Source organism: Pleurodeles waltl, chromosome 3_1 (genome assembly GCF_031143425.1).
Source record: "Pleurodeles waltl isolate 20211129_DDA chromosome 3_1, aPleWal1.hap1.20221129, whole genome shotgun sequence".
In the NCBI taxonomy this organism is placed as follows: Eukaryota; Metazoa; Chordata; class Amphibia; order Caudata; family Salamandridae; genus Pleurodeles; species Pleurodeles waltl.
In genome coordinates this window covers 1774401166-1774427062 of record NC_090440.1, presented here as the reverse complement: position 1 = coordinate 1774427062, position 25897 = coordinate 1774401166, and the positions used below count along the sequence as shown (strand labels likewise).

Genomic DNA, 25897 nt, shown 5'->3' with positions numbered 1-25897 from the left:
GTCAATGCCTGCAACAACACCACAGTTGGTGGGCACAACACACAGGGAGCAGCCCTATGCACTAGGCCATGCACTGACCGTTCAGGGGAAAATCACATGCCCATGGGGGACTGTGCCTAGACCCATTTGATGCACACCTGGAACCCACAGGAGCCTGACTAGGTGTAGAGGGCCACTACCACTTTTGGGGTTGGACTGGCACTGAGCCTGCCTAACAATGGATCTACCCTGGCATGTTTGCCTTGGCCTAGGGGAACCCACAGCCCACTTCCCCCACCCAGAAACCTCATAAAGTGCGCAGAGTCAGCTGCATGAGACTGTACTCACCCCCATGTGGATGCTGTGATGCCCTCAAGTGCCCAACCAACTCCGGATATGCCACTGCCAGGATCCGGTACATCAGGGGGGTCATGGTATGACGGGCACCCCTTCCACGTTGGGAGGCCATCCCCAGCTGGGCCTCCGCCGTCTTCTTGCTCCATCGGTGCAGGTTCTACCATCTTTTGCGGCAGTGGGTGCTCCGTCTATGGTAGACCTCCTGGGTATGCACATCCTTGGCGATGGCACACCAAATACCCTTCTTCTGGTGGGTGCTGACCTAAAGGAAAGGTGAAGTAAGAATGGATTTAACTCCCCCGTCCGGTTCTTCTTACTCATTGGCCACAACCTCCCACCCTGGCCCACAAACACATACACTGATCATCCTCACATGCTGACCTCTGCCCACCCCCCACCTCTATCTTCCATCGACGCCACTCCATATATTCATGTCCCATCCATCATGCTCACAGCGTATTCACCTGTTTGTCTGGGGGACCGTAGAGTTGCGTGTACTGGGGGAGGACCCCATCCACCAGTTTCTCCAACTCCTCCGCAGTGAAGGCAGGAGCCCTTTCCCCAGACACTGTAGCCATTGTCGGTTCCAGACTCAGGTCACAGCAGCACTTGCAGTGTAGGTCCTCTCCTGTTGAAGGTCAGGTAGTAAGTGAGTGAACAGATAGAAAATGGCGGTCACGTCTGCGGCAGTACGTACCGTCACCGCAGGCGTACATCATCATTGGCTCCTGGGACCCATAGGGCCCAATGATAACCAATGCTGAATTGCGCCGCGGTCTTCGTCCACCTACCGGAACGCTGCACAACGCCAGCGCAGTTACCTCATTTCCCCTTGTCCTTCCTTACAGGTCAGGCAGCTGCCATTTCAGGGGGCCACATGGCAGGGCAACTAACTGCGTCACAGCACTTTTGAGCAGGACTACGGACATACAGCTCAAAACACCGATTACATCACATTTGTTCAAAACACCCTTGTGCAAGCTATGTGGTGTATGACCCTCTGCTCACCCTTCTCCTCCATAGGGCACGTCCGCTGGGGCAGATGATGAGATGGCGTCATCCTCCGGTGTACAGACCCCTGGTGGACCTGTCGACAATGGAAGACAGACACATCAAGTCATTATCACCTACAGACTTGATTGTGCCGCAATCCATGAACTGTGTGCCCAATTGGAGCCAGACCTGATGTCAGCTATCCGCCATCCCACAGGAATCCCCCCTCTAGTGCAGGTCCTGTCAGTACTCCATTTCCTGGTCAGTGGTTCCCTTCAAACAACAGTGGCCATGGCATCAGGGATGTCACAGCCAATGTTCTCTAATGTGTTGTCCAGAGTGTTGTCTGCCCTGCTGAAATGCATGCGCAGCTACATCGTTTTCCCCCAGGTGGAGGATCTGCCCACAGTGAAAGATGACTTCTATGTCCTGGGACATATCCCCAACATCATTGGGGCAATTGATGGTACACATGTGGCATTTGTCCTCTGCCCCCTCCCCCCCGCAGGAAGGAACAGGTGTACAGAAACCGCAAAAGCTACCATTCTATGAATGTGCAGATGGTGTGTTTGGCAGACCAGTACATCTCCCATGTGAATGCCAAGTATCCTGGCTCTGTGCATGACGCTTACATTTTGAGGAATAGTAGCATCCCTTATGTAATGGGGCAACTCCAGAGGCACCGTGTGTGGCTAATAGGTGAGCCAAAGGTCCCAACACAGTTTACATAGGTGTCTGGTTATGGTAGAGCCCCTAAGGGTTGGTGTATGTCTCACAGCTGTCCTTCGATATTTGCAGGTGACTCTGGTTACCCCAACCTGTCATGGCTACTGACCCCAGTGAGGAATCCCAGGACAAGGGCAGAGGAATGCTACAATGAGGCACATGGGTGAACTAAGAGGATAATTGAGTGTACTTTCAGCCAGGTTCCGGTGCCTCCATCTGACAGGTGGCTCCCTCTACTACTCACCTAAGAAGGTGTGCCAGATAATTGTGGCATGCTGTATGTGGCACAACCTGGCTTTGCGACGCCAGGTGCCTTTTCTGCAGGAGGATGGGCCTGATGTTGGTCTTGTGGCAGCTGTGGAGCCTGTGGACAGTGAAGAAGAGGAGGCAGAAGAAGAAGATATAGACAACTGAAACAACATCATCATGCAATACTTTCAGTGAGACACAGGTAAGAGACTGGCACTGCTCCTCTCATATCATACTACTGTAGGACATTGCATGATTCTGGCTTTTTACCTCTGTGTATGGACCCTGACAGTTCAATTTGACTTTCCATTTTACAGATCTGTGTACCACTTTCTGCCTTCTGCTATGTCTACTGCTGTCCAACATCTGTCTAACATTGGTATGTGAAAATGAATATTGACATTGCTATTTTTCAGATAGGTTGCAATTACACATATGTGAAAGTACAGATGACTCCAGCTTGCTTTGTGATTCAAGGGTGTTTATTTCTGTGTTAATAAGTGGAGGGGGCTGTGCAATGGGCTGGGGTGATGGTGGAGGAATGTCCATGGTGGAGTCCAGTCTATTGGTATCACAGGTGCATTGTCCAAGGGGCCATAGGAAGTGGAGTAATGGCAGTTCAAGGTGGACAGGGTAACAGAGTGGGACAGAAGAGTGACAATCAGGAGAGCCTTATTTCCTGGCGGGGTCTTGGCAATGTTCTCTGCCTTGTTCCTGGATCTCAGGGACCGTTTGTGTGGTGGTTCTCTTTCTGCAGGGGGTGGGGTGCTGGTGGCCTGTTGGTCCTGTGGCGGGGCCTCCTATCCATAAGCACTGGCGGAGGTGGAGGGCTGTTCATCGTTCAGGCTAATGTCAGGGGCCCGTTGGTGTTCCACTGGGTCCCTCTTGGTGTTGACCAGGTCTGCCAGCACCCCTGCAATGGTGACCAGGGTGTTGTTAATAGACTTTAAGTCCTCTCTGATCCCCAGGTAGTGTTCCTCCTGCAGCCGCTGTTTCTCCTGAAACTTGGCCAGTACCGTGCCCATAGTCTCATAAGAATGATGGTATGCTCCCATGATGTTGGAGAGTGCCTCGTGGAGAGTGGGTTCCCTGGGCCTGTCCTCCCCCTGTCGCACAGCAGTCCTCCCTGCTTCCCTGTTGTGCCTCTCTCCCCTGAACTGTGTGCCCACTGCCACTGACCCCAGGTCCCCGATTGTCTTGGGTTGGTGAGTTTGCCTGGGGTCCCTGTAGTGGTGGACACACTGCTGATTGACGTGTCCTGGGGACAGAGGGATGGGCTCGCTGGGTGGGTGCTGTGGTGGTGTTTCCTGAGGGGGGAGGTTCAGTGGTTGTTTGTGACAGTGGCAGGGGAACCGACTGTCCTGAGGTCCCTGATGGGCCAGGCTGGTCATCTTGATCCAGGCGTGCAGAGCTGCTGTCATCACTGTGGGCCTCTTCTGTGGGGGGGCTGGATATGTCTGGTACCTCCTGTCCGGTGACGTTGGGTAGGGGTCCTGTGGGGGTGGTAAATGCATAGTTATTGTATCTGTGTGTGCCATCTTGTCCAATGTGTGAGTTACCCTCTACTCCTGTGCTTGGCTTATTGTCTTTGGCCTTGTGTGATTGTTAATTTTGGGGCCTGGGTGAGTATTTGTACTGGACATGCTTTGGTGATGGGGGTCCATGCATTGGTGTAACATGCAGGGCTTGGTATTGGGATGTGTGGATTGTAAGAGTGGGGTATCTGTGAGGTGTTGGGGTGATGGGTGTGAGGGTTGGGCTTGGAGTTTGTGATGGCATGCAGGTAGGGTGGGGGGGTAGAGTAGTAAATATTTGCCTTACCAGAGTCCATTCCTCCTGCTACTCCTGTGAGGCCCTCAGGATGCATGATCGCCAAGATTAATATCTGATCCTCTTCAGTTTCACTCTTTTGTGAACTTCATCTTACCATATTTCTGCAGCATCTCAACCCCTCCTATGTCCAGCCAGCCAAAGTTGATGTTAGCATTTCTTTCAGATTAGTTTGGCATATAACACATTTTTCTTTCTTGAAGAAGTCCTCAGATTTTGTAGTTAGCAACACTTTGTCAGGAGGTGAAGATCCTCTGCTACCACCTGCTTTGCTCAAGTTTATAATTTTGAATCAACTGAAAAACTGAAACAAAAACAATATTAAAATAAATTACCAATGTGATGGCTAAAACACAGTATTAGAGAGCCATCATTTTGGAAAATGGTGGAAGAGTAGCTCTGAGGTGTTATTTTATGTCCCTACAAGGCTACCTGACCCCCAAAACCTATGTTTTTATACCGAAATTAAGTATAAAGGTCTCAGGGTTCCAGAAAAATTACATCATCAATGCAACACATCTGCCATTTTTAAAAATTTCATCCAGAAAACTTTGGCCTGGATTAGCAATGTCTACTCAAGCTAAATGACTTCTCTAATGATACAAAACCACAAATAAAAAATGAAAGTCTCTGGACAACATGTTAAGGGACCAGGACTAGAAAAGTGTGTGTGCACAGCTGTGTGTGCCCAGGAATCATTTGATGGGCCAGTTCTGACAAATGGCCTCTTAAGCACTTCAAACACTTTAGCACTTTGGCGCATTGCACTTTGTTTAATGGTATTTTACCTCCAGTTGAAAGAGGATGTGAATGATCAGACCTCTAACAGATTGAGCAAGAATGGGCATATAAGGCAGCTGGAGAGTTTCTTAGAGAATATGTGTTGTGGTGTATGCCCGATTTCCTTTTGCAGGTTGAGCTTGGATGCATGGGTTTCTAAGCACTTCAAACACTCAAGAACATTTGGATATTGCACTTTATCAAATGGCACTTTATTGTTGAAAGAGCAATTATATAGGCTGTTGAAATTTGTTAAGATGCTATAAAGATGTCGAAATAGCAGTTAGCAGTTTGTGCCTTCCTGAGTGAGGTACATTTCAGGTTTTTCGGGCTCAGCAATGTCATAGCGACACATCTTAGTTGAACCTTTGCACTCTAACACTGACGGAAGTTTACTTAGTTGCAGCTGTGGGAAAGATGGCACACTGGTCTGTAATATATCAATAGTTTATCCTTCTCTGTCCCCAACAATGTGTGGAAGGTAAATACACATTTATGAGGATACAGCACAATGTTTTGAAAATAGTTTCCTACAATGCTAATTACCTAAATTACAAGGGAAAGGGCATGGCAGTTGAGGACTGGATGAAAAGGGTCATTCCCCCAACCCAGTCTTGCTTTAGGAGACCCATTTTAGAGAAGGGGGGGAAGCCATGCTTTGTGATGTTTAGGAATCGAGCCGGATTTGTATGTCTATCAAATGCCACGGCAGCCCACAAAGGGGTAGCTATATATGTTAAGAAATGTATTATATATTTGCATAAGCACTTTACAGGCTGACAAACAGGGGAGGTGGGCAGTGGTGAGTGGAATAATAAACAACAATCGAATCTGTGTCGCCACAATCCATGCTCCTATTGTAGATGACCCAGCCCTGCTGTCATAACTTTTTCAGGTCTTGTAACCTATCCCTGGTAAATTATTCCTGGGAGGGGATTTTAATTTACTTCTAAACCTGATATTAGAGTCATCCACAATTACTCGAAAATAGAACAAACGACAGTCTGCCAAACTTTTACTTGATTATATGAAAGTTCTGAATTTGGTGGACGGTTGGCAAAATATATATATACTTCCAGGCGCAAATTCACTTGTTTCTCAGAACAGTATAAGTCTGCAGCAAGGTTGGATTATTTTTTTACTCTCGGGAAGTGGCATTAATGGGTTTATGCACATGTGCCAGATGGGTTTTCAGACCACCTCTTAGCAGCCATCTCAGTAATGAGGCCGCAGCTTGATAAGTCAGGGCTTTCAGAAGGGTCAAGTTAGAAGATGAGGCTTGCTCTAAAGATATCGAGGTTGAGATTGACCACTGCTTTAACTTTTAGGCTAATCAGCATGCAGCTAGTTTAGGAATTGTATGCAACGTGTTTAAAGCAACCATATGTTCTTGTATTGCCAAAAAAAGCTGTTTTTTAAAATAAATCTTCAAATACATAATTAGACATTCATTTGATGTACTTAAATTAATTGTTTTAATACAATTTAAGGATAATATTGCTACAATTGTATTTGTTGTAGTTTTAAAAATATGCATATATTAATATTGAACATTAACATATTTTTACCAAATAAATTTAAAGTGTGAAAACATTTTTATTTTTCTTTATACTTTACCATATAGAGATCTCCACCTACGTGTGAAAAGTTATTAGGTGTAATTTTACTCTTGTAAATTTGGCTCCATCCCCTGGTTTCAGGTCGTGTAGAAATGTAAGTAAATTTACACCCAGAAATTGTGAATAGCCAAAGTAATAAATTTACTACAAAGTGTAAGAGTAAACATACAAGTGAGTAAATCAACATGTGTAAATTTATCTTTGTGAATTGGGCCCTTAGAGTGGAATAATACTGCTTAATTCAGACTGGAAAAAGGGCAATATTCAGAGTTATCAATCAATCATTGGATTTGTAAAGCGCGGCTTATCACCCCGGGGGGTATACAGGAACCTCGGGATGTTGCTGTGCAGCAGTGGCTACTTCCCAAAAACCCATGTCTTAAGGTTTTTCCTGAAGTCAAGGAGGGTGTGCGAGCTACAAAGGTCATGGGGGAGAGGTTGTTCCAGGTCTTGGTGGGGAGGTAGGAGAAGGAGCGTCTTCCACTACAGCAGATTCTTGGGACATGCACGAGGGCGAGAGTTGTTGAACAAAGCCTTCTGGTTGGCTGGTGGAAGGAGGGTCTGTGGTTGACTAGCTTGGACCCGATGGGTCCGATTATGTGGAGGACTTTGTATGCAATGGGGAGAGCCTTGAATTTGCTCCTATTGTGCACCGGCAACTAGTGTAGACCTCTGAGGTGGGAGTGATGTGGGTCCTTCAGGGGAGGTCTAGGATGCATCTCGCTTCAGTAGAGGAGCTGGGTGGGGAGTCTGACGTAGAGGGCATTTCCGTAGTCTAGTCTGCGTTGATGATGGCTTAGATGACTGTCTTTCTGGTTTCGATGGGGATCCATTCAAAAATCTTCTGTAGCACGCAGAGGTTATAAAAGCTGGATGAGGCCACTACATTTATCTGTTGTTTGAAGGTGAGTTTGAAGTTGATAATGATGCCAAGGTTGTGGGCGTGGTTCGTAGGAGTCAGGAGTTGTCTGAGCTTGGATTCCCATCAGGAGTCATCCCAAAGGAAGGGTTTGCTTCAGAAGTTGATCACCTCCATCTTGTCCATGTTCAGTTTCAAGCAGCTGGATCACACCCATTCTGTGACGTGTGTCATGGTGTTGTTGAAGTTGTCTCTGGGGGTGGCGTGGTCTTCAGAAAGGGAGAGTTATAACTAAGTGTCATTGGCGTAGGAGATGATGTTGAGTCCATAGTAACAAACAATCTCAGCCAGTGGCGTCACTTAGACGTTGAAGAGGGTGGGGCTGACAGAGGATCCCTGAGGGACGCTGCATATGATGGTCTTAGGTTCTGAAGTGAAGGGTGGGAGGCGGAGCCTCTGGGTGCGGCCTGTAATAAATGTATGGATCCATTTGAGGGCACTGCTACAGATCCCGATGTGGTGGAGTCTGGAAGTGAGCGTGAAGTGGGAGATGATGTCAAATGCAGCGGAGAGGTCTAGGAGAATCAGAGCCTCTTTCTCTCCATGGCCGAGGAGGGACCTGATGTCATCTGTTGCGGCAATACAGGTGGTGTTGGTGCTGTGGTTGGAGCAGAAGCCACATTGATTGTATCAGGTGTTTGATTGCAGATTTAGCTAAACTGTGAATATAGGGGGTCATTCTAACCCTGGCGGTCGACGACCGCCAGGGCTAAAATGACGGGAGCACCGCCAACAGGCTGGCGGCGCTCCAATGAGCATTCTGACCGCGGTGGTACAGCCGCGGTCAGAAACGGGAAACCGGCGGTGTTCCGCCGGTTTCCCGCTGCCCTGGGGAATCCTCCATGGCGGCGCTGCAGGCAGCGGCGCCATGGGATTCCGACCCCCTTACCGCCAGCCTGGTTCTGGCGGTTTTGACCGCCAGAACCTGGCTGGCGGTGATGGGTGTCGTGGGGCCCCTGGGGGCCCCACTGAGATTTTCAGTGTCTGCATAGCAGACACTGAAAATCGCGACAGGTGCAACTGCACCCGTCGCACCCTTTCCACTCCACCGGCTCCATTCGGAGCCGGCATCCTCGTGGGAAGGGGTTTCCCGCTGGGTGGGCGGGCGGCCTTCTGGTGGTCGCCCGCCAGCCCAGCGGGAAACTCAGAATGACCGCCGCGGTCTTGTGACCGCGGGACGGTCTTCTGACCGCGGGACGGAAGTTTGGAACCAGGGCCATAGTGTTTTAAATTGAGAGCAAAATTGTACCCATTTTGAGGAGTTGGTTTGTACTCAAAAAAGGTCTAAAACTTATCCAAGGCTGATGGCGCCAACTAAGGCAGTAGTTTGTGAATTCAAAGGCATCTTTGTTGAGATACACATGTGATAGGTGTAATAGGCCAACATATAGCGAAGATTCCCATAAACGCTGACATCAAACCAGTATCTCTCCTACAATATCAACTGTTTCTGGATTATGATGGAGGTGAAGAGTAGGGCCAATCCATGCAACCCTCCTTACAGTGATGATTTCCCTTAACAGGTCCGTCGTCCAGCTTGAGTGCTTCTTCAGCCAGTATGAAACTTTGTTTAATAGGGAAATGTGAGATTCAAAGCGTTGTGTTTCCAGCTTTGGAACATTTTCCTAAATAATTATATACGGTGCACATTCTGAAAGGCAATGTGGATGAGAGACCTAAGATACTCGTCATTCAAAACCGTCCCATTGTTCTATGTCCTTGGCAACTTTCGGCCTTTCCTTACTGTCCCCAGTTCCCCCTTTGTGCATGAGCTTAGTATTGGCATAGTGGAATTTGAGTCAACTAGCAAGTTAACAGGTGGCCCCTTGACCTCTCTATGGTGGCTAATGTAGGGGGGAGGATGACAAGCAGGAGAGACCAGGACTGAGGGCCTCTGCCAGGCTGGGTCTTTACATCAAACAGCTTTCTTGGAGCTAAGACGAAGGTTATCAAGCTTTCTTTCCAGAAGGTCCACTTTTGTTAAGAATGAGGAACAAAGCTGAACCAAATCCTTAAGGTGGCTCTCTATTCTGCCAACTCTCTCTGCAAAAACATCAGTTCCTCCTTTGGACACTCTAGTTCCTATCTTTTTCTTTGCTGGTTTTAGCTGGCGCGACAGTGACCCTGCTCGGTGAGGGACTGAAGCTAGCGGTCTCTGTGCCCCTGGGCATATCCTGCATACTTTTTTTTAAAGGTGGGCTAACCTTAAGTATTAGGGACTCATAACCTCTCAACCTCACAAACTGGATCTCCAACTGCGCTGACAACCTTGCTCCCCTCAAACGCACGCATCGACAGACCAACACCAAAAAACCTCTCTGGTTCTCTGACACCCTCAAAGAATCAAAGAAAACTTGTCGTGCCCTTGAGAAGGCCTGGCGCAAGGACCACACCGCTGACAACATGACCGCCCTCAAGAACGCTACACGCGAACACCACCACCTGATCCGCACTGCCAAAAGGAACTTTTTCACCGACAGACTAGACAAAAACAGCCACAACAGCAGAGAACTCTTCAGCATCGTCAAAGAGTTCTCCAACCCCAGCGCCAGCGCCAACGCCGTCACGCCCTCACAGGATTTGTGCGAATCCCTCGCCACTTTCTTCCATCGCAAGATCAGCGACCTCCACGACAGCTTCGGACACCAGACCCAACCATACACCACTGAACCCGCTTCCCCGGACATCACCCTCAACAACTGGACCCACATCAACACGGAAGAAACCAAATCCATCATGAACTCTATCCACTCCGGCGCCCCTTCGGACCCCTGCCCGCACTTCATCTTTAACAAAGCCGACGACATCATCGCCCCGCACCTCCAGACCGTCATCAACTCTTCTTTTTCTTCTGCTACCTTCCCCGAATGCTGGAAGCACGCTGAAGTCAACGCCCTACTAAAGAAACCTACGGCTGACCCAAGCGACCTGAAAAACTTCCGCCCCATCTCTCTTCTACCTTTCCCAGCCAAGGTAATAGAAAAGACCGTCAACAAACAGCTGACCACCTTCCTGGAAGACAACAACCTGCTCGACCCTTCACAAACCGGATTCCGAACCAACCACAGCACGGAAACCGCCCTCATCTCAGTCACAGACGACATCAGAACCCTGATGGACAACGGTGAAACAGTCGCCCTCATTCTCCTCGACCTCTCGGCTGCCTTTGACACCGTCTGTCACCGCACCCTAATCACCCGCCTACGCTCCACCGGGATCCAAGGCCAGGCCCTGGACTGGATCGCCTCCTTCCTCGCTAACCGCTCCCAAAGAGTTTACCTCCCTCCGTTTCGCTCAGAACCCACCAAGATCATCTGCGGCGTACCTCAAGGCTCATCGCTCAGCCCAACACTCTTCAATGTCTACATGAGCCCCCTCGCCAACATCGTACGCAAGCACGACATCATCATCACCTCCTACGCCGACGACACCCAACTTGTACTCTCCCTCACCAAGGACCCCGCCAGCGCCAAGACCAACCTACAAGAGGGTATGAAGGACGTCGCAGATTGGATGAGGCTCAGCCGCCTAAAGCTGAACTCTGAAAAAACGGAAGTCCTCATCCTCGGCAACACCCCGTCCGCCTGGGACGACTCCTGGTGGCCCACGGCCCTCGGCACCGCACCGACCCCCGCAGACCACGCCCGCAACCTCGGCTTCATCTTGGACCCTCTTCTCACCATGACCAAGCAAGTCAACGCCGTGTCCTCCGCCTGCTTCCTCACTCTCCGCATGCTCCGCAAGATCTTCCGCTGGATCCCCGCCGACACCAGAAAAACCGTGACCCACGCCCTTGTCACGAGTCGCCTGGACTACGGCAATACCCTCTACGCCGGGACCACCGCCAAACTCCAAAACCGCCTGCAACGCATCCAAAACGCCTCGGCCCGCCTCATCCTCGACGTACCCCGCAACAGCCACATCTCCGCACACCTGAGACACCTGCATTGGCTCCCAGTCAGCAAAAGGATCACCTTCCGTCTTCTCACCCACGCACACAAAGCCCTCCACAACAAGGGACCGGAATACCTCAACAGACGCCTCAGCTTCTACGTCCCCACCCGCCCCCTCCGCTCCGCTGGCCTCGCACTTGCTGCCGTCCCTCACACCCGCCGCTCCACGGCGGGTGGGAGATCTTTCTCCTTCCTGGCGGCCAAGACCTGGAACTCCCTCCCCACCAGCCTCAGGACCACCCAGGACCACTCCGCTTTCCGGAGACTCCTAAAGACTTGGCTGTTCGAGCAGCGATAACCCCCCCTTTCCCCCCTAGCGCCTTGAGACCCGCACGGGTGAGTAGCGCGCTTTATAAATGTTGATGATTTGATTTGATTTGATTTGAAGTACAGTTAGTATTTGAGAGTCTTGAGCAACGCAAGGGTTGCTGGGCTTGCGCAGGGAAGGCGTAGCGGGTCTTGTTTTACCGAGGGGTACTATAACTTGTAGGTCTAGGTTGTCTTCAGTGAGCTCCATCATCAGTGCTTCTTGCACAGAAACCGTAGTATCTGTTGTAAGCTCTCGAGCATTACCCTCCATTAGGCCAAACTTCCTCAAAGTAGAGCCCATGCTCGCTTCCACCCGACCTCGCCCTATAGCCCCCATAACAGAGCACAGGTAATTGGTTATCAGTTTGGAGCCAGCAACACCTCTGATTGGGTTTGTAACTAGGTGACTGCCTTTTCACTTACCCATTGATATGACGCTCAATAAACTGTGCAAAATAAAATAAAGCATCAGACCTACTTATTTCAAGCAGAAATCAGGAACTAGGTCCAGGGGAACAAGGGGCAAGAGAAGGGGCCCTGTCCAGTCTCTTTTGGGCTCTGATGGGCACAGACGGGCCTGCTCGGGAGCACCGAAGTTCTTTTAAAGAGCGCCCCCAGATGTGTTACCAGGTGCACAAAATTAGTCCTCGCAGCAGGCGGAGACCTGGAGTACCCTTCTGTCTCTTGTTGCAGTGCGTCACCAACCCGCGATGCGGGAGTGCCGACGTTTTTTTAAAGAGCGCCTTCAGGCGCGTCACCAGGTGCCCAAAATTAGCCCCACAGCAGGCTGTGACCTGTCTCTCGTTGCAGCGCCTCACAAACCCACGATGTGGGAGCACTGACGTTCTTTTAAAGAGCGCTTCCAGGCACGTTACTAGGTGCACAAAATTAGGCCCCAAGCAGGCTGGGAGCTGGAGCCCCCTTTCGGTCTCTTGTTGCAGCCCGTCACCAACCCACGATGCAGGAGCGTTGAGTCCTTTTAAAGAGCGCCTCCAGGTGTTTTACCAGGTGCACAAAATTATCCCCCCACAGTAGGCTGGGACCTGGAGGCCCCTTCTGTTTCTTGTTGCAGCGTGTCACCAACTTCGCAGTAGACAATTAACCAAGGTGTACTATTATTAAATATAATATCATGTGCAAGCTCACTATTACTTTAAATTAATACATTTCAGCTACTATAGAAAGAGGACTGCGTTCCCCTATTTAAGGACATACAAGATTGGGCCCATTTAAAACGCTCATCCTCCGACTCGACCTGTTAGCCTAAAACACTTTAAATACATGCTTCAGGTCCAAGCAATTTTTCTACATATTGCAGCACGAATACTTGCCAAGGCCCATTTCATGTTTAGGCCGCGCCAATCTGTTTGCTTGGTTTTCTCCTTACGAAAATACAAGAGACTCTTATTACCCCATTTAATTTAAAATGTCACATCTAATTAATTATCCCGATGAGTATTCTTATTTTTTTAAATAAAATGTTCTTATAATGTGTTTGATTATTAGAAGTATGTAACTCCACAGTACAACCAACAATAAAGGTGTGTTCATCCATATCATCACATACCCCATAGTCAAAATAATTAGCTTTTGCAAGTGTCTTTTCTCAGCTGGTCAAATCCATTGTTAATGGGAGTATGCTTGATAAGACTAACAACATGAATCAGACGCCTTATACCTTAAATGCTATTCCGAAATTTTATCCAACTCCCACAGACCCTGTTGTGCTTCTGTGGGTATCCCCGACCTTCATAAACCAATTTTTCTAGCACATGTCCATACATGCCCTTCACGTCACCCCCCCTCTGGGCGGTCAGGTTGCCTCCACTAGTAAATAGGAGTTGGATTTCTCCAACAGCTATTTATAAAAATAGATTATATTTTTATGAATGTATAGACACCAAAACGATAAACATCCAAATCAGTACTTTTCACTTAATAGTGAACAAGCATTGGCAAATTGACTGAATTTGACACCAAATCTTTTTCGAGAAAGACTTTGGCAAGTTGGTATGCAGTTACTTAGAATTACTTTGGACAACCAACTCTGACAGGGAGCCAGTCAAGGGAACCAGCAAGGTCCAAAGACATAGTTGCCTCCTCAAGGAAAGCAGTCGTCATTCCAGTTCCAATGTCAGTGGCCACTTGCCACTGACTTCTGTGGAGTGGTCCTGATGCAAGGGATACCTAATGCTGAAGATGCTCAAAGATACTGAAGATGCTGTGCAGTCAACGGAGGTCTTTCTGGGGCTACTTCTTGGTCCAGGGTCCTGGTGAGGTGATTCTGATCACATAGGTCGACCTCGCTTGAAGTCCTCTTAGCGTCAGCAGAAATCCAATCTCCACTAGGCTGCCAGTCGCCCAATAGAGCAAAATCAGCGTTTTCCTTCTTTTGATGATAACTCTTCTTCTGGGCAATAAGACCACTCTCCCGGGTCCAGCAAACTTGGGTGCAATATTTGAACATTAGGTCCTGGTCTCTTCGGCTGCATGGTGGTGAGGAACAGTGATCTCATGATCTGGGCTAACAACTTGGCCCAGCATGCTTCTTCAGGTTTGTGGCCTGTTGCTGCAAACAGGAAGTCAGCCAACTGACTGTTAGAGTCTTTGCTTTTAGCTTCTCCATGAGCAGGACACAGCAGGCATAGTCCTTTTCTTCGGCAGCCCAAGCAGCAGCAGGTCTAGTCCAACTTCGATGCAGCCTCTTCTTTTCCAATTCCAGGGTCAGCAGGGCAGTCCTTTATTACCCTCCTCTCCAATTAAGTGAAATCTAAGTTCTGGGTGCCTCTTCTATGCCCAGAAAGTGCACTCAGGGGAATCCACTGTCACTAGCCAATGGGCCTCAGTGTTTCCTCCCGCCTGATCACAGCTTTTTGTGAAGTGTGGCATCTAGCTATCCCAGAGTACTCTGTTCTACCCTGGTGTGCGGATCTAGATAGCCTGCCCAAGAGGTGATGCTACTTGTGTGCGACACGCCCATGAAGAAAATGGTTTGGTCAGTGTTTTCCCACATCTGTCCCTGATGCCAACTTTTCTACCTGGACAAAAAAGCAGCCCCTCTCAAATGAGTTTACCATTTTCCCTTCAAAGGTGGCTTCCCCTTTGAAGTTTGCCTTGTGGGCCAACACCCACTGTGGCTTCCTGCCAGGAGGAGATAACATCTACATTCACAGGCCTCTATTGTTATGTTTCCCCAGTCAGACAGAAGGCTGTCTAATGGCCAGACCCAGCAAATGGCCCCTGGAAAACTTGGCAACAGAGTGTCAACTTTCTAAAAGTTGCATGTAGTAACAAGCTACATGAATTTCGACTTGGTCATGAGTCTGGCATAATGTAACGTGTTGTTTGATACCTTGCAGTATAAACTTTGGTAGCCCATTCAGTAGTTAGCACAAGTGAGGTGTTCAGCATGTAGCTCGCTAAAGGTGCTACCAGTCTCACTCCCAATAAAAAAAAGTTTTGATGCCAGAACACGTTAAACACATGTTCTACTTTTCTAATATGCTACACCCAGCCTTAAAGCTTGATAGGCCAGCTGTAGTGGTGACATACACACAATAAAAAAGGGAGGTTGGGCTTTGTCATGAATTAAAACGGCAAAATCGATTTAGCAATTTTAAAGTGCCTTTCAAGTCTGCCGTGGCTGACTGGGAGTCACGTTTTACCTTGTCCCACTCAGGGTGGCAAAATAAATGCTGCAGTTCCTGAGGGAACACTCTAACTTACAGGCCCTGAATCCTCCTGGTACCATATACTACAGACTCAGATGTAAGTTAGCTTGTGCCAATTGGGATTCAGCCAATCAAACATACACATTTAAGGGCCAGGGCACTGGCAGTAATGTCTAGTTAGCAGGCCTCAGTGCACGCTTGGAGGCAACAAACAGCAGAATCTGTCCAAAACTTTGGGTGGCCATACAAAAATAGGCAAATTAGAAAGTTTGATGTCTCTGTTTTTTCAAATTTTGGGTTTTTCACATTAAACTTTTAATTTAGATTAATGTTTTTCTCATATGACATTCTTGATACTTGTAAACAAAGTGGAATATTCCACAAACCTCTCAACCTCTAAACAATCCAGCTTGTTAAATAGCCTCAGAGCTTGATTAGTATTTGTTCTATCACCTTATCCTCAATATCCTCATTACACATGAATGGTTTGTTGATCAACCCAAAAAGAAATAATCTAAAAGGCGTCATCATATTAATATATGTTACTCTTAATGATAGCATAAAACAGAGTATCATCTATCTGTAATCATCAAATTCCAGTCAGTCATTTACCTGTGGTAAAATTACAATTAGTTGACTCCAGGCACACAACTGGCTGAAATTAATTCACAGTCATATTTATACTGGTATACGCAAAATATATTTATTGTAGCAATATTCAATCCTCACTGATATTTCTTCTAAGCAAAGTATAAGCCATAAAGGGAAATTTTCGTGTTTTAATTGGTTTTTTAAGCTTCTCCAAATCAACACATAAGCTTCAATGGCATCCACATCGAATCCTAACGTTTGCCAGAGTCCAAACAGACTATTGCAGCATCCATACCAAGCCAGAGTCCCATATAAGCCTTTAAGACATCCACACTGAGCCAACACGTATTTCATCAGGGATATGTCCCACCCGACTTCCTCAGGGCTGTAATAATATATGACATAACACAGCTCAATAACTCATGTCCATACAATTGCTAATCATCAACCACCCAGTGATATTCAATGAAGAACAAGATGTCTCTTATATCACTAGACTGTAGATGGTGTGACTAGTAGCTGTTAAACACTTGGTCCACGTGAAATCTGTAGTGTTTAAAGTGAAATGTATAATATATTATAAGTAAGTATATTAAGTCTTGATTTTATATAGATATGATATTATCTCTCATTGTATTAATTGCCTCATCCCAATTTATACATCACCCTGTTCTTGCACACACGTGAATATTTCCATGTTTATTATGTAAGCTGAACTGCGCGTATTGACACAACACTCGTTTCTAATCTGCTGTGGTTATTTCATTGATGAAATTCCTTCAAATTATGGTTGCCACCTTGCCTTATCTTTAATAATTTAATTTGGTGATTATATCGTATCTGAAATATAAATATGCAGTAAAACTATTGTTGTAGTTTACTATTCTGTATTGATGAAAGAAATCTTCAAAAATGTTGCTGTTATTTTAATCCATAAGAAAAGTTTTTTGCTGACTCAGTTCAAGATGTTACGTAACTACGAACATCTGAATCACACCCATTGGCTACATTCTCCCAATATTGCTTACCTGTAAGTATAATTTACAATTGTGCAGCCGCTTCACTGGATGTGAGTACGCTCATCTAAACCATCCTAGTGAGCGCTCGACTCTTAAATGGCAGTCAATACGTGCCGTGCGTGGAGGCCGGCGTCTTCGCTCCAATAAGTCCTACTTAACTCTCAATTGTATTTATTAGTTTGCAGTGCATAGAGATAGAAAGCAAACTGGATCAGTCCCCTTTAAACGTCCTACTGGTTAATTTGAATGATCTTCGTAAAGCCTAAGGTCTGTTTATGCTAAAAAAATATAACTATCAAATATCAATTGGCTCCATCAACTGAACTGAAAAAAAAAAACTTCATAACTGAAAAACATATATATTAATTAGATGTAATCCTATTTCCCCCTCATTCTCATACAAGAGGTATATTCATACTAGTTAACCTAATACTCCAAACCGGGTTATCAATCCTAATAAATTCTCACAAACTATTAACTGCATAAGTCTAAAACAATAAGTTATATAAAAATTGCTATTCTTGTTTACTTCTCCTTATCTGTAATTGTGATGGTACCTATTAAAGAGAGTACACTCCTATAAATATTATATGTTGCTATATAAGTCTATTTCATGAACAACCTTAACTATTCAGGTTGTAGTACCCCTATGTATACTTATAATCGCTCAATGAAGCTATTGCAACTAAATATCTATTTGTTAATGATAAATAAAGGCATGATTATACTTGAGTATGTGTGTGCATGTGCCAACTGGGTAGTTCTTTTCTCCAATTAGGTTACTTGATATGCTCAGTAAAATTAACTTCATTTGTTTAAAATTGTTAAACTTGTTATGTCTTCATCATTAAACTCCCAAGAAATATTCTAATTCATGGTCTGTGTTTAGACCTTCCTCTACCACTTGTAGTCTCATAATCCATAATGATTCCCTATGTCTCAGATATAGTTCCCTGTTACCTCCCCTGGGGTCAGCAGGTATGTATTCTAAGCCAAAAAAAGTTATATTTGAATGTGTATTTTGCTTAGTACATTTAACAGTGGGTCTAAGTAATTCATCAATAGAGGCATACATCAGTGAGTTCAGCACTGGATCCCATGTGTCGGGCTCATGCCCCTCACCTAAAATTTGTCTCCGATTGGAGTAAGTTTTCACATTTGATGTTTGCAGGGTCAATGTAGGGCATTTTTGTGTAGCTTCAAACACATAATTTTATGACAAGACCGGAGGCTCTATTATGCGTTCTTTTCTTACTTTAATTCAAACAGCAGCAGTCAAGAAACTACAACTCCCAGAAGGGTTAGCTAATGTCTAACCAATGGGAGCAAAACAATAACCAGAACTGGACCAATAGGAAGGGGCCATAAACCATAGAGAGCACCCTTGACTGCAAGCAGCCCTCTTTTCTTGCTGCTCGCAGTCAAGATAAGTACTCTCCTTTTCGTCTCCTAAGTATTTATTGATTTTTTCAGGTGTTATATTTCATGCATTTAGAGTCTTACTGTATTTTACTGTTCCTACATTCGGGGTATAATTTCCCTATTGCTTTTACCGCTTCGCAGCGATTTTTTATCCCGTTTCTTCCCCTCGCTTCCCCCCCCTTCCAGCCATCGGTCCTACATGCGCGCACTCCGCTGAGCGTTCGATTGCGCAGTTCGTTTTCCTCTGTCAGCGCGCGTCTCATTTTAACGAGCGTCTGACAAGGAATCCCTTACCGGTCCGGCGTGGCTTTGCCTCCCGGCTTCTCTTCCTCTTGTCTGCCGCAGCCTTTCTCCTAAAAGCGGCTCCACGTGTTGTCGGCTCCAGAGGACAGCGTTCATATCGCTGCGCTCCTTGGTGCCGCTTCACGTTTCAATTGAATTTTTTCCCCTTCAGGTCTCCGCCTTGGGGAGGAGTCAAATTTCAGTTCTCTGAGCGTGTTGCTCCTATTAACCCTTCCTCAACCTTGCTTTGGTGTTTTTTCCTACAATACATTTCTGGGACCAGTTTTTTCTGGTATTGCTGCCCACAATAATTTTATTTTACCATGGAATCGGGGAGTTCTCCCTCAAGGTCTGCCTCTGAGGAGGATGAGGAATCCTTTAAACAGGATCTGAATAAATGTATCCAGTCCTCTGTAAAACACGCTATGAAAGCGTCTATGGACAAAATGTCAAAAAATATCGAAAATTCTGTCATGTCCATGGTGTCCAAATCTATGGCCCATTCTGCGGGGAAAAGCAGAAAACGAAAATTATCCTCTTCCAAATCACGTAAAGGCGCACAGACAGGAAGTGAGCTTGCCTCACACCAGACTGAGGACTTGATTCCTCCCAGGCCTCCTTCAAAGGAGGGGATTTCCGCCAAAAATACGGCATCTCAATCAAAATGTAAATCTAAACTAAAACATATTACTGCGCCTAAAAAGATTGTGATTTCAAAAATTTTGGACACGGACGATGAGGACATGGATGAGTTATCTCAGTCCGACAATCCGGATGATACGTTTTCCCCATCCTCTCCTTCCCCCAAACGTATCAAAATCACGACAGGTGGTCCCTCTACCAGAGTAGTCGACTCAGAGGGTGTTCCCATGTTTGACCCGTCCCTCATACACCATCCTAATTCAACAGAATGGTTTCCGTTAGACCATGTAGGTGATTACATCACTTCCCGCTTACGCCTTCCTTTAGATAAGCAAACCAGATCCAAATTAAAATCAGAATGCCTCAGACCATCATTGGTCTCCAATATTACAGCAACCCCAACTATTGATGACTCTCTCATCACTTTCTTTACCAAATTCGGTAAGGATCCCCGTAAGGGAGTGGACAAGGCCTGGACCACTTGTCAGGACAAGCTCCTGGACGTGGTAGGCCCTCTGGCAAGGATCTTTGACATAGCTGAATCAGCCAGGTTAGAGGAATCGTCTATTGATCCCTTAGATCTTTCCCTTTGAACTCAGCGAGCTTTTTGTCTTTTGGGCAATGCGAACTCGGCTATTATTCACGAAAGGCGTAAGGGCCTTCTACTCAAAATGGACCCCAAGTTAGCCAACTTGGCCACTCGAGACCCCGGCATTCAGGCCGACGGGAAACTCTTTGGTGATAACTTCATAAAAGACGTTAGCCGTTTTGTTTCGACTTTTTCATCCTTGCACAAAGCCCAACAAAATCTCAAAAAAGTTTTTAACCAACATGTTTTTTCCCGGGCCGGTAGAGGTAGGTGCCACTTTACCGGCCGAACATACAGGAATCAAGGCTCAAGAGGATATGCCAATTCCTTCAACTCCTACTCTCACAAGTTCAAACCCCACTTTTACCCACAAAGAGCTAGGGGTTTCCGCAACCGTGGCCAGCGCTTCTCCAGACCGCCCATTAATCAAGGTAAGCCAACGTTCTGGCCCTCCCGTAGGAGGTCGCCTACGCATCTTCCTTCAAAAGTGGAAGTAAATCTCTGCAGATCCTTGGGTACTCTTGACTGTTCAGGGATATCAGATCGAACTCCTTTCTCCCCCTCTCCAATTCTGTCTTCCTCCTCTACCAAAGTTTTCTCTGGAAATGTCCTCTCTAATCTCTTTAGAGATACAATCTCTCTTAAAAAAAGACGTCATCCATCCTTGCACGCCAGACCCATCCGGTTTCACCAGTTCTATATTCCTCGTCCACAAAAAGAACAAAAAGCTAAGACCGGTAATCAACCTGAAATCTTTCAATCACTTTGTCATCTATCGACACTTCAAGATGGAAACCATTATCCATCTCAGGGATATCTTGCTCCAGTTCGATTGGCTAGTCAGACTACACTTACAGGACGCATACCTGACTGTTCCTATTCATCCTTCTCACAGAAAGTTCTTGCAATTTCTTTTGAATTCAAAAACTTAGCATTTTTCCTCTCTTCCTTTCGGCCTATCTTCCGCACCCTGGTGCTTCACAAAACTATTGAGACCGGTTGTAACCTTCCTCCGCTCCCTAGGTATCAGACTGATTATCTATCTCGACGACATTTTGGTCATGCACCAGAGCAAATCATCCTTACTATCTCACCTGCAGATAACATCCACTGTCCTCTCAGATCTCGGTTTCATGATAAACCACGAAAAGTCAGTTCTTCTACCCTGTCAACAAATAGGGTTTCTAGGCTTCCAAATAGATTCCGTTTAGGCCGCTCTGTTCCTTCCCCGTTCCAATGTTTCTGCAATAAAAAAAGAACTAATCTTAACTCTTCAAAAAGATTCTATTTCTCTCAGGGCCCTCGCAAGGGTCGTCGGCCTTCTCTCGTCCTCTATCCAGGCCATCTTTCCAGGACCCCTTCACTACCGCGCCCTCCAGCGCCTCAAAATCCTTCATCTTTGGCGAGGGCTGGCTTATTCCGACCTCGTCTCCTTGGATCAAGAATCCCAGATGGAAATCCAATGCTGGATATCCCATTTAGAGGCTTGGAACGGCAGATCCATCTTCCCCTCTGTGCCCGATCTTGTGTTAGAATCAGATGCAAGTCTCACGGGTTGGGGCGCCCGCTGTGGTTCGATATCGACTGGCGGTATATGGTCCACAGAGGAGTCCAGATTGCACATAAACTGTTTAGAGCTTCTTGCAGGCTCCTTTGCAATCAAAAGTTTCACAAAAAACAGAGCACGATGCTCCATTCTGCTCCGTATGGACAATATATCAGCGGTGCATTACATCAACCGTTTAGGGGGCACCAGGTCCAGACCGCTGGCTCTTCTAGCCAAGAGTCTCTGGGCTTTTGCCTGGCCCACAAAATTTTCCTCTTAGCAGAATTTCTACCGGGATCATTGAACTCCAATGCAGATTGGCATTCTCGCCACCTCACAGACTCCAGCGACTGGAAATTACACCAGTCTGTCTTTCATCAGATAGAAAGGAAATGGGGTCCTTTCCAAATAGACCTCTTTGCGTCCAGACTCAACACTCAGCTTCCCCAATTTTTCAGCTGGCGCCCGGATCCACTGGCTTTGGCTACAGACGCTTTCCTTCAAGATTGGTCCGGTTCACTCAACTATGCCTTCCCTCCTTTTATCCTGATCAACAGGGTTCTGATCCAGGTCAGACGCCAGAAGGCATCCCTCGTCCTGCTAACCCCCTTTTGGCAATCTCAGGTTTGGTTCCCTCCCCTGCTCGAGCTGACAGTGGATTTTCCTATTCTACTCCCGACATTTCCATCCCTCATTCTAGATCCTTTCGATCGCCCTCACAATCTGATTCTCGACAAATCTTTAACACTCTCAGCCTGGCTCATTTCCGGTCTACCCAACAGACCCATACTATTTCGGCAGAAGCTTCAGAGTTCATCAATAACGCATGAGCACCTGGCACGAGACGAGCCTATAAATCAGCTTGGGCTCTTTGGTCAAGCTGGTGTCTGGGAAAGTGTTCCAATCCCTTTTCAGCGGATCTAAGTCTTAATATTAATTTCCTAGCCGCCCAGGCGGGCTTAGGTAAGTCATACCGCACAATAAATCTTTACAGATCGGCTATGTCCATGAACCACTCAAATATTGACGGCAACCCTATTGGGTCGCACCCTTTAATCTGTCGTCTCCTGAAAGGAGTCAAGCTCTCCAAACCCCCTTCTGCGAAGTATTCATATATCGGGGACGTCTCCCTAGTTTTAAATCTTTTCCTCTCCTTGCCAGATAACCCAAGCCTTTCTCTTAAAATGCTCTCTGCTAAGCTTACCATGTTGCTATGCTTAATTTCTATAAAAAGGACTTCGGACGTTAGGTACCTAGATGTCTCTGCCCGGCAATTCTTACCTTCAGGGGTCCTATTTCACATTTCCAAACGCACCAAAACTAACTTACATTCCGTTTTCTATCCTTTCTTTCCGGACAAGCCAAAGTTATGTGTAGGTCTTTGTTTAAAAGAATATGAAAAAAGAACTGTTAACTTGAGAACGTCCTCTTCCAATCAATTATTGATCTCCTTTCGAAAACCCCACAATCCAGTGACTTCGGCAACTTTGGCCCGCTGGATTAAATTGATTATGTCCCTAGCGGGAATAGATATTTCCGTTTTTGGAGCACATTCCTCCAGGGGAGCTATGGCCTCAAAAGCTTTCGCCATTGGGTCCACTTTAGAGGACATTCTCAGGTCGGCAGACTGGTCAAATGATAATGTTTTCAAAACCTTCTATTGTAAACCTGTTAGAACTGCTTCTTCCTTAGTTATTGACCAGCTTTAAGAGCCTCCGGTCTTGTCATAAAATGTAGATTTTCCTAGTAATTTATGACGGAAAGTCTTAATTTTATTAAAGACACGGAGGCGAATATTATCCCACCACAGTACTTCTATTAATATGTACTTTTTCTTTCCCTCCCAGCGACTCCAGCACTGCCTCCAGCTTCCGGGTAACGCCGCTAGCTCAATTGGTTCCATCCTCAAGAAGAGACTTCTGGAGGCGTCATCGCAACCTGTCCAGGATCAGCTTCCTCAACCATCGCCCTCTCGGCTCATCGCTGTGGTTCAAGACTTGTGTTCCATTTCTTTATCTCTGGCAATTGTTGGACTTATTTATCCTTTGTTCCATGCCTCTATTTGACTTGCTCGTTCAAGAAAAGAGGGCTGCTTGCAGTCAAGGGGGCTCTCTATGGTTTATGGCCCCTTCCTATTGGTCCAGTTCTGGTTATTGTTTTGCTCCCATTGGTTAGACATTAGCTAACCCTTCTGGGAGTTGTAGTTTCTTGACTGCTGCTGTTTGAATTAAAGTAAGAAAAGAACGCATAATATTCGCCTCCGTGTCTTTAATAAAATTAAGACTTTCCGTCATAAATTACTAGGAAAATCTACATTGTTCACCTCTTGGCCAATGACTGCACAATAAATGTGGTTTTAGGGGATTCCTTCCAGCAAACACATATGTATTGGAGGAGTCAGGATCCAATCCATCAATTCTTTCATTTTTACCCTAACATCTCCACAAAATTTCTGAATCCAGTCACAACCCCGCCACATACGTTTATATGTTCCTAAACAAATTACACATTTATTGAAATTTGTGCTATTACCAGAAATTTTTTTATGGAAAGACTCACCTAGTTCACCTAGATGTGTTTCCCATTTCTCTTGAAGATGTGCCAAAAGCCTTGTTGCAGTTGGTGATATAAATGAGAGTGTAGTATTGGATCGACGATTTATGGATCTCAGGTCCCTTAGTGAAACCCAGGTTTCAAGCTGGTTTAGGTAAAAAAAACAGTATTATGGAGACAAAAAGATCATAGAATCAAAAATACTCTGTGCCATTGAAGACAATGCTTTATTCTATAATAATGTCACATCAAGATTAAAGCAACAACAGTGTGGTCCATTTATAATTACTTTACAGGATGCAATACTTAGTTATCATTGCAGAATATTTTGAATGTATTGCTTTTAATTATAGTTTAGGAGGCCGTTGTCTTTTCCAGCTGGACTTGCAGTGACACTATGTTTAGCAGAATCCTTGCGGTGCTTTTTTATGGGATTGGTATCAAAGCCATATGACTTCCATATAGCAGCATTTGATCCCCATGTCCTGCAGCTGTAGCCTTGAGAGCAGGGGGCGCTCAATCTGGATTTGATACATGAATTATATGTGAGCATGTAACAGTTAAACCCGGTTTTAAGGAACATATACACATGTTGCTGATCTGCACACATCCTAACACTTTATTCTTGTACCTAACACAAATATGAAACTTTCAGCTATTGACAGCCAATAAAATTAATGAACACAGATCACTTCACACGTCTACTGAAATCTTGAGAACTAAACGTCTCCCAATGCTTTGGCCTAACACATTATGTGGTAATAATTTAAACAGTGCTTGTGATGTAAATTCGGCCTCTTAATACTTCTGACTGTGGACCAAAAGACTCACACATTTGGCACCTCCTGAATATTGCCTTCCCAGACTGTTGGAGTTTTCCACATTCGGTAAGCAACATCTCTCTCACCTTTCAGGGTAATTTATTTCAGCACTGCGGCTTCCCTTTCTTCGTGGGAATGAATCTGCCTATAAAATATTTAATTTCTGACATGAAACTCTAGTGTGTTTCGTTAAATTTTCATGTTTGTGGACAATATCTAGGCTATAAATACCAAATACTAGAATTACGAGGCATGACAGACATAATGCCATAAAACAGAAACTTTGAAATGGTGCCAGAAAAGACCATGAAAAAATCGATTTGTACCATTTTGCTGGTTGTTTAATATGCATTGGAGCAAGATGTATAACAAAAGGGGCAAACTATGCATCAAAATGATTTACCACTGTTTTGCTAATGATTTAATAAGATGCAGATAAAACACATTTCTTCCACTTTTCAAATGTGAAATTTGAGTTTTTGTTTGAAGCAAAACCGGTGTACCCCGATTTATGAAACGGAACAGTGAATTATATGATAGCTTTTTGTTTTTAATAGAAGCAAAGTATTCATGAATTGTGGTTTCTTTGCTAAAACCAGCATAGTTCTCTTAACATTATGTATTAGTAGTTTGGGCCGTTTCCCCCCTTGTAACCATGGTGCAAAAATCTTCCTGTGATAGGACTGGAGCGAAATGTAGCTTCTCCGTTTCTTTTAAAAAAAAGGATAAATAGTGGGCATTTATTTGCCATGCGTTTGTACCAAGGGCAAATGTTCTGTGATTTGGCATCCATTGGGTAATAAATAGTATCTGTACAGCAACCTAATCAATGACATACAGGGAGGGCTTTTTTCTTGGGAAGTTTCATTATCGCAGTGTAAATCCTCACGATTCCTCTATACCCAGACAAGGTGTAATATACTGAAGTCCGCCTTACCCTGTTTGTCTAATAAAACGCGTCAACTGCTAGGCCGCAGTTAATGTATTGAGATTATTGGGGTGCCATGCAACTAAAACCTATAAATCCAGACTGTATTATACTGCCAC

The 25897-nt window shown here is 45.7% G+C and overlaps 1 long non-coding RNA gene across 1 annotated transcript in view; it reads right to left on the bottom strand.

Annotated features, from left to right (window-relative positions):
• The window catches only part of LOC138285612 (uncharacterized), a 159105-nt gene that overhangs the window by 44390 nt on the left and 88818 nt on the right, over window positions 1-25897 (bottom strand). The window contains exon 2 of the long non-coding RNA XR_011201621.1: window positions 24036-24174. This is a non-coding gene — a long non-coding RNA (uncharacterized lncRNA). The remainder of the gene's footprint in view (window positions 1-24035; window positions 24175-25897) is intronic.